This window comes from Rhineura floridana, chromosome 7 (genome assembly GCF_030035675.1).
Source record: "Rhineura floridana isolate rRhiFlo1 chromosome 7, rRhiFlo1.hap2, whole genome shotgun sequence".
NCBI lineage: Eukaryota > Metazoa > Chordata > Lepidosauria > Squamata > Rhineuridae > Rhineura > Rhineura floridana.
This window is the reverse complement of record NC_084486.1, coordinates 102,239,671-102,249,497: the sequence shown is the minus strand read 5'-3', so window position 1 is coordinate 102,249,497 and position 9,827 is coordinate 102,239,671. Positions and strand designations below refer to the sequence as shown.

At 41.5% G+C, this 9,827-nt stretch overlaps 1 long non-coding RNA gene across 1 annotated transcript; it reads right to left on the bottom strand.

Annotated features, from left to right (window-relative positions):
- Positions 1-2,016: 2,016 nt before the first annotated feature.
- On the bottom strand, positions 2,017-8,942 carry LOC133388479 (uncharacterized). Its single transcript, XR_009763822.1, has 3 exons — positions 8,840-8,942; positions 8,002-8,118; positions 2,017-2,140 (listed from the first exon to the last, which is right to left on the bottom strand). It is a non-coding gene; the product is annotated as an uncharacterized LOC133388479 (long non-coding RNA).
- Positions 8,943-9,827: the final 885 nt, after the last annotated feature.

Here is a 9,827-nt window from a genome sequence, read left to right as displayed (position 1 = left end):
CACCCTTGAGCCTTCCCCACATCTACCTCCCCCCTGGCAGTACCAGCGGCAACAGAGTTTTGTTGGGAGGTCAGCCTCCTTGAGGCTGAATTGATGATTCATTCAGATACTTCAGGATCATTTGGCTTTGAGATTATCTTTGGTAATTCCAAGTGTAATGGTTGCTGGTCACAGGCTTGTCTGAACTCACAGAGGTAAGCTCACAAATCTTTCCTTTTTAGCTATGTTCTGAGAGTTCCAGGCTTCAGCGATGACATTTTGGTCTGACATATGCTGGATGGCTGGGCTCCAGAGCATCTCACAGCTCCAAATCCTCTTCCCCCCTTTTCTCCTGACCTGCTCTGAGGCTTGCAAGGTCAATGGGAGGCCCTCTGCTCCTCCCCTATTGGAGTGTGTTTGCTCCATGCTACTGTCCTGATGCTAATTTGGGGAGCTTTCCGGATTGGGAAAGTGGTGGCTGGGTCCAAGTTAGATATTTCCTAGGTCTCCCTGTTAGTTTCGGATCTTAGTTTTGTTGAAGGATGTACCAATATTAGGCTATAGTGGTTGAAGACTGACCAGTGGCACAGGGGCCACACAGTGGTTCTATCTCCCTTCACCCAAGGCTATCTGGGCTTTGGAGCATTTTATATCTGCTTGGGGATTGGGGCCAGGCTATCTGTTCATGCATGAGGGGGGCTCCCCTCCCATGAAATACCAGTTTTAGGCTGTGGCCAAGGCAGCCCTTATGAGCCTGGGGGTGGACCCTGGTGGATTTGGTACCCACACCTTCAGGATTGGTGCAGCCTCCACAGCTGCCCAACTGTGGTTTTTATAGGAGTGGCTCCATGCCATTGGTAGGTGGTCAGCTGCTTACAAGTGGTACATCCAGACTTTTAGCAAGCCTCAGGGCCTTGATGTGTGATTCTGCTGTAATTTTTCTTTTCTTTTGGCAGGTTGCTCCATAGCATGATCTTATGGGCGAAGTCTACTTTTTGGATCATAGCTGTAGTTTGGCATTTTAGCGCATAGCATTTCAGCTCTACATATTTAGTTTAAAGTTTTAATAAAGTGGCCCCTATCCCTTGGTGTCTGTGTCTTGTGTCAGCTCTCAGCTGCAAGAACCAAAACCCAGCCATCCTTTGAAATTTGCATTTCTCTGAATTTTGCAATACAGTTCTTCAGGCAAGCAATGTCTACAAAAATGCATATATCAAGGTAAAGTGTACATAAAAACACGTAAGCAGTGAAAATAACATACAAAAATGCAGATATTAGGAAAAACTGCATGCAAATGTGTACATTAGGAAAAATCTTTACTAAAATGCTGATGAATGTGTATGAGGACTTTTTAAAAAAAATCATATGTTGCTGCAGAAATATGGAGAACTGAACTTAAGACTGGGAAAATGATAAACAGAGAGAAGCCAAAATTGACAGATTCACCCATCCCTACCTCAGTGCAGTGTGAGAGCAAAAAGAACTGGGGACAAAACAGCTGCAAGCTCCTCTCTGGGAGCCCAGATTAGTCTGTTCCTAGGAAGCCATAATTTGGCTTATTGTGCTGTGCAATCCAGGCCATTGCAAAGACTAAAGGGCTAGGAACAGAGGAAGCTGCCATATAGCAGGTCAAGCCACTCATCCATCTAGCCCAGTATTGTCTACTCTGGCAATGGTTTCTCAGGGTCTCAGACAGGAGTTTCTTCCCATTGCCTGCTGTCCTTTGTAACCGGAGATTGCAAGGAATGAATGTGGGACCGCTTGCATACAAAGGCCTTCTGCACTGTGGTATTCACTGCTACTGTGATCCAACTGTAAAATGACCACTATAGGGAAAGGGGACGAGGCCATTGTCCAGATCTCTCATGTCAAGGGGAGGGAGCAGCTGCTTGCCTCTTTGCTGCTCTGGGTCTCAAGCAGCTTGAGGAAATAGTCCACTTAGGCAATGGGCACCATCATGTGAGGAAATCATTACTTTTAATTTTTGTTGTGTTCCTACCCAGAGATGGCCTGAAGCAAGAACATGCAAATAGCATCTCCATAGTGGTATTTCTGCAGCTGTTCATTCTTGTTGGTTTTTATCTTCTAATACTGTTTTCTGATCCGTATCGTGTTTTGTATTCTATTTCTGTACACCATTTGGATGGTTTTTCTGAAACTTCTGAAATAAATAAACAAACAAATAAATAAGAATGTTCTGCCATTTAATGATACCCCCAAATTTGCCAAAGCTTACCCCAAGGGATGGGGTAGAGTTATTTAAATAAAGAGGCAGCTAAGTGGATTTTACATACTGCAGCCATATGATAGTTTCTGTAACTCTTCCTCTGATGCACACAAATAGGTCATGGTGGTGGTAGGAGGAGTCTGTGCTTTACTTCCCCTTTGTCTAAAACAGGAATGAGGAATCCCTGCACCTGTCCCATTGATAATTAGCCATTGGTGCCCTTTCAGATAGTTGAATGTAATCCTATGTATGCAGTGATGATTTATGATTTCAAACTGCCTCTACACAAATAAATAATAAGCACTACAAATTTACTATTGAGTATCTATTGATTATGCAATTGAAGGCATGCTTCATTGTGACAAATTCAGATGCTTTTAGTTGTGCTGTCTACAACAATACTGTCATAATGTGCTATTTTATACCCAGTTTTGAGGCTACTGAATCATAATTGGCTTGATGTGGAACCAGGACTACTTTAGTCATAGTGCAAGATGAATTGGAAAGGAACCAAATATCTACTGGCTTGGCTGTGTGAATAAAATGTCACAGAATGACAAATAAGTATAGGACTATATTGGCTGGAAGACTCAATCTCAGCATAATTATACCTGCTCCTATATTACTGTAGAAATCAAGCACTGAAGCAGTGATGTAACTGGTCTTGGCTCTTCAATACACCTGAAAGGTATGCCTTGGATACCAAATCAGTATCATCAGCCCACAAGCTAGTGACCTTTGGGGTCAATGAGACCCAATGGCTCAAGAATGGGTTTATTATATCCAGTGCATTTTTAGTAAAAAAAAATGAGGTGTTGGTACTCATATCACAGCTAAAAGTGCTGTGGGTGCTAGCACAAATGGCTGCCAAGGGGAGAAAAATAAAGAGGTACCAGTACTCTGTAGCAGTAAGTACTGTCACCAAAAAAGCCCTAATTATATCCCCAGGTCTCCTCAAGCTGGTTTGCTGTGTGATATTGGTTCATCAAGTTCACCTATATCTGTCTTTCTCTCCACTTATGATCCATTTGTAACCTGTCAGTTATGATCTATTTATTTGGTGAAGATTTAAGGGTGACTAAGTCCAGTTATTGAATCCAAACAATGCAACAGCACCAGGAGAAAGGCAAAAAATAATAATATAAAAATATATAAATGGTCAGTACCTGCAGTCAGTCAAAGAATGGGAACTAAAAAATAATAATCCAGTTTCAGGGGTGTCACTACCGGGGTGCGGATCACACCCGGGTGACACCATGAGGGGGTGCCTACCCCTTCTGCAGAGCGCGGAGGAGAGGTGGCTCCTCTCCTCACCCGGCATGCTTCTGCCTTCCCCCCGACTGTCAGCCCGTCAGTCCGTGTCCCTCCCCTCTCCTCACCAACCACTCCACCCCCTTCTCCGCTTTCCACCCACCTCCCCCGGGTGAATTTCAGGGCTCTCCAGCTTGTTCTGTTTGTTTGTTGATCCTTCCTTTGGGGAGGGGGCTGAGAGTGGTGGAGCGGCAGGGGGGAGGGAGGGAGAGGGCGGGGACTTGGGGTTTTGGAGACGGCGGCAGCTCCTCTCTTACTGTCACTGAGTTGCGCTTCTCCTCCTCAGGCTGCAGGGGCCCCCGGCACCTGGTCCGGTGTGCGCCGAAAGTAGGCGCCTGCTCGCTGGTGGTGAAGCCTGGACGGGCCTTCTACCGTCAGTGTGGAGTGCGGCGCGCATGCGCACATGCGTGCACAACCACCCACCTCTGTCCATGCCCCTGGGAGGGTGCGTGCTGGAGGTCCGCACCCCCCCCGCACTCCCACTAGTGATGCCGCTGTCCAGTTTGGCCCTAGTTTTGCCCTGTCAAATCAAATGGGTGGGCTGTGTTGGGAACTGATGTTTGTCTTGGAGGAGGAATTATGTCCTCAGGCAGGTGCAGTTATCCCTGCCCTTGACTGGCTGGGGTGCATACAACCGCACAGTTGGTCTGGTCTTTTAGTTTTCTTCCATCCCTCTCAGGGGTGGAAGCAAAATTGCATCCTCTCCTGCAAGAGGTGAGGACTACATCTTATGGAAATGAATTGTGAGGACTGTACATTAATCCTACTCTCTGCTTCATTGTATTTAGCCAGTTTTTGAGTGGACCTTTTATAGTCAGGAGCAAGGGGTGGGGAGAACAACACATTGTTGGCACATAGTTGTTGGCTATTTTCATGTCTTTCCTCCAATAAGTGCCAGGTGTCCTTCACTATACACAAGCAAAATAGAGTAGTTTCTTCAGCTGCTTTTCAAAAATGGCTCGACCATTTTTGCTGAGACTTTAAAAAAATGTTCACCCTGAGGCATAAACTAGGCATGGAAAATCTCAGCCCAAATGATTAAATTTTGTCCCTGAAAACAGTTTTATAATAGGCACCCTCAATTATAGTTATCTGTGCCAGCTCTGCCTGTATTAAGATGAACTACAATACAGCCATGCAAGGTAAAATCATTGGGGGAAAACAAGGCCCTTTAAAAGGGGAGGAAAGAGCCCATTTCCGAATCCCTTTATATATCAGCATCTGTTTATGTACCATTCAAGCATGTAATTACAAAATTCTAATTTCAATGTTTAATGCTTCAGACTTATTTTTTTTTCTGCTTGGAACATTACATCACTAAGATGAATGTAAGCTATCTGAACTTATAATTATTAATTTGCCATTCATTGTAGTGAAATTAATCACAACCACAATCATCTCCTGTACAAGCTTTGTTGTATTTTGTTTGTTTCAAAACATTTTTGTTTCAAAATATGCCAGACGCTAGATTAGATGAACAATTTTTTACCAGCTGTTTGTCAAACTGAGGTTAGACACAGATAGTGCTCTTTTCTCATCCCCTGTACACAGTGGTGCAGTGGTAAATTTTGAAGTGTAGGAGCTCATGATGCCAGTCCTGATAGCCATGGCCCCAGGGAAGTCTTAGAGCCACACAGCTAAGGAAAGTCCACATCAGGATGCTATGTTGACCCATTAAACTCACACACAGCAACAGCAGCTGCAACAGCACCACCACCAATGATTACTGTAATATCAAGTTTATTAGGATCAGCAAGATTGCAGTCCTTTCTTCAGAGAAAGTTCTATTGAGTTCAGTGCTGCTTACTGTACTTCTGAATACATAGGTTAAACTTTCAAACTACATTGGGCTTTAACAAAAGATCTTCAGCCAGCTAAAACGTAACCTTTAGCTTTTAATTAGAAATGGCAACAATCTTGCAAAGAACTGTCCTATTTAAATGATTAGGGTATGCAAGAACCCCATCAATGAAGAAAGAAAGAAAGAAAGCCTCTGCTTGGTTATTTTCTTATGCCTTCCTCTATTCTAATGTGTCACAAACACAGGTAAAGGTTGAAAGCCTCGTTATCCCCTCATTCACTTGTCAGACTAATAAGGGCCTCTCAATGGGCCTGGTGCTCCAGAAGATGGTGCCATCACTCTGGATCTGAAAAAAGTCCTGCACTCCTCCATATTCTTCCTCTGCTACATCATTACCTGTACAAACTGTGATATCTCTGCTCCCATAATTTTCATAGTCTCTGTCTATATCTTTGACTATGATAGACTCTACATAGTCTCTTAACTCTTGAGGCTAACTACTATTAGCTTTTTCACTTGAAGCTTCACATTTCTGGAAAGAGAAAAAACTCTCTGGCAAGAATTGTAAACAAATGAACAAAAATGTGATGTTGGTAGTACTACTGAGGTCTCATTTGCCTGTTTTAGCTGGTATCCTCTTGTGTTATGTAACCTGTGAGGCACACACACTCTTTTATTTAATTCTGAGCACATACTGCCAAGTATCAGCAAGCCTCCATCATGGGCTGAGTCAGTTCTAGCCTCTCAGCCCCACTCCCTTGCCTCAGAGGACACCAGTGAGAGTTGTTGCCTAGTAGGCAGAGATCAGAGGGCAACATCAAGCAAGAGAGCAGAAAATGCCATTTGAATAATCCTAGCACCATCGGGGCACCATACTATTGATATAACTGTTTATATACTGTTCCATATTTTTTAAAAAAACTCTTAGCTGTTTACAACATCATAAAAAACACCAGATAATTAAAATAGAATAAGAATTCCCCATTTCGAAGCAGCACAGAAAATAATATAAGATATCCCCTTAAACCACCAATGCTCTTAAAACATAAAAATAAACCAAAACAACTAACATATGGGGACCATAACTGTAATTTTTGAGGGTGCTGAGAGTTATTATGAAACCCCTCATAAAGTTACAGTTCCCAGTATCCTTAACAAATGAGAGTTCCTGGGATTTTCTGGGAAAAGCCATGACTGTTAAAGTGGTATAAGCAGTGCTTTTTGATGTTGTTGTAATGGTACTCCCCAGTACAGAGCACCATCACCTCTTTTTTTGCTATCCATGGCAACCATTTTGTGGTGGCACCCACAGCACTCTTATCACGATATTAGTACCAGCACCTCATTTTTTTACACACACCCCAAAAAAGCACTGGGTATAAGTGTGCTTTCAATCTATGGTGTGGATGTGACCTTAAGCTCACACTAAACGTTGGTGCAAACTTACACAATCCCCACCCCAGGCACTCCCTGCTCCCACCACATACTAATCTCATATATGTCTTTCATCATGATAATCCTCTTGTTCAGAGGAAGGCAACAGTAAACACCTCTGAATACCGCTTACCATGAAAACCCTATTTGTAGGGTTGCCATAAGTGGGGATCGACTTGAAGGCAGTCCATTTTCCATCCAATCTCTTGTAAGCCACCTTGAGAGCCTCTTAGTGGGACACAAGTATCATTTGTAAATAAGTAAACTCTCTTCAAGAAACTGGGGCCATACGTCTCTCTCCAGAGAGTTTTAGCCAACGTAGTGCTAAGTAAGCAGTCTGTCAGTGCAAGGATTTCTGCTTGTACAACAGGACTTTCCCCCTCTCCTCTCCCTGTGTGCCCCCTAAATCTGTCCTAAGGGTTTCCCCAACCCTCCAGAGCAAATTTGGGTAGGGTGTGTTGCGTGCACAGGAGGAGGAGATGGTCTAAGTTCCATTGCACAAGCAGACATCCTTGTACTGACACTATGCTGGATACAAACCAGAGTATTTCTGTGACTGACATGCTGTAAAATATTTGTTGTCTATCCACATTATGGAATAGTTAGAACATACTAAAACTGTGTGAAATGCCTAATTTACATAAACTGTATATTTATTTTTATTTATTCTGTTATAATATTTATACAACATCTTTAAAAAGACCCTTTTAGGGGAACCAGCAATAGTAACTCATAAGATCAGGTCATCAGCCACAATCTTTCAATTCTTTGTGATTGAGCATCCAACCAATTTTGCTGATGCAATCTTCATAGAGGGCAATAGTTGCTACAAAGTTCTCAATGTCCTAAATGTATGTACCACTATAGTTATGTATTGTGTAAACCCTGCACATTACACTGTAAATGGTACAATGTCTAGCATAAAATGTGTGGGTTTGAATCTCATGCATACTTTATTTATTTATTTATTATATTTATATTCTGTCCTTCCTCCCAGTTGAAGCCCAGGGCGGCAAACAAAAACACTAAAAACACTTTAAAACATAATAAAAACAGACTTTAAAATATATTAAAACAAAACATCTTTACATTTATAAAAGTAACTTTATCTAAAGTCATTTATTCACTGCAGTCTTTCACTAGATCAACAGTAAAAAAGCCACAAAATTTACACGTGTCTTAAAATAATTACTTTTTTCAAATATTAATTCATTTGTAGTTCCAGCTATCTAATTAGAGAAACACTTACACAAATTCAAACTCATGAAATCTATAGCCCAGATAATATGTCAACTGAAGTGTTGAATCACCATATTTAGGCCATTCATCTTCCTGTATTTTCTTGAGGTTTTGGTGCATCCAGTTCCTAGGACACAAAGCAAGTAGCAGTATAAAAAACTGCAAGGATATGTTATAGCTATCATGATAGTGTGACACTATTATACAGTATTAATTTAGTAGCAGAGAATTGTTTGATGAAGTTATGTAACCCAGGCTTTAAGTAGGCTATGGTTTGTTTGTTTTTTACATTTAACCTGAGATTCATTCCACAGCAGTCAGTAAGTTTCTGATATAAGGTAAGGTGCGTATGTCCATTATGTAGTTTAACAATGGTGTCCAGAAAATACACCTACTGTGTGACTGCTATACATAACTACATCCTTCCAGCTTCCTCAAGATCCATTGTTTATAACCAAGCCCTGTGAGATAACAGCATCTGTTCTCACCCATTGGACACAGACTCACAACTTAAGGATTTATATCAGGCATTTCTCAGGATACAATATCCATCTGATAAAGTAAAAATAGCAACAGATTAACAATGCCAGACTGGTTCCCAGGAATAATATACTATAGGACATACCCAGGTGAGGAAGTAACAGGACATTTTTTCTCATCTATAGCTCCTAGATAAAACCAGTAACACTTATCATCAAGGAACCACAGTCCTTTCTGGACAATGATGCTTCCCTCTCACGGGCCTTACATGGTAGGCCAGTCTTGCTCAGAGACAGTCCCAAAACCTAAAACACCTACTCACCAGTAACAACAGGCTACATAACAGACACACAAACCAGGCATTATACCTTACAAGAAACTTAGATACCAACTCTGTCCTCACATCTTCACGTTTCAACTTCCCAGCTCACTCTGTTGACCTTAAAGTGCCCATCCTTCAACATAGGAACTTCAGAGGGAGACTCCAGCAGAAACTGCTGAGTTGCAACTCAGTACTATTTATTTGGGCCTGGATAGAGACTATGGTTTCCTGTTCCACTACAGGTGTTAACATGTAACATTGCTGAGTATATTAACCCCAACATACTGCTTTAAAAGGTTACTGTGCCTATTTTGCATCCATTTAAGCATTAACTGAATTACCACTTTTTTCATTTCATTGTCATTCAATCCCTGCTTTATATTTTTTTTCTCCTTTGCATTCTTGTAAAGCCTGACAACTAAAATTGCACTTCATGCATCTGACAATTTGGATTTTAGCATATGAAAGCTTGTGCCATAATAAAATGTTTTAGTCTTAAAAGGTTCCACAGGACCATTTGTTGTTTTTGCTGCAACAGACTAACACAGCTACCCCTGTGGAAATACTTACTATTCAGTATATAAGTTAATTTACATTTGCAATCATTTATAGAAACCATTTCCAGCCTATGCTGAGCTGATGAGAATTGTTACTGGACATAGCCTTCATACTCTTTATTCTGGACTCATATTAGTGACTTTCCATTGGAATTTGTGAAAATACTCAAGAATATGTTTTAGATTCATGTGACTGGAAATGAGGCTTGTAAAGCTGATGCTTTGTAGGCAATTTTGAAAGTCTATTTACTTATCTCAAGGGCTTTTACTGCTTGCAGCATTACTGTAATATCACAGTACTGCTCAACATTACTGTGAGATCTGTGGACTTCACTGTCTATAATGCGCTTTTCCTAATATTGCACCTGAGGCCTAATCTCTAATCTGCTTAAACTACTAACCACCCAAGGCTTGTGGGAAACCAAATAACTTAATCCAAGAATAAGCATAAGGCCTTTGGCAATGAATGCAATTAAG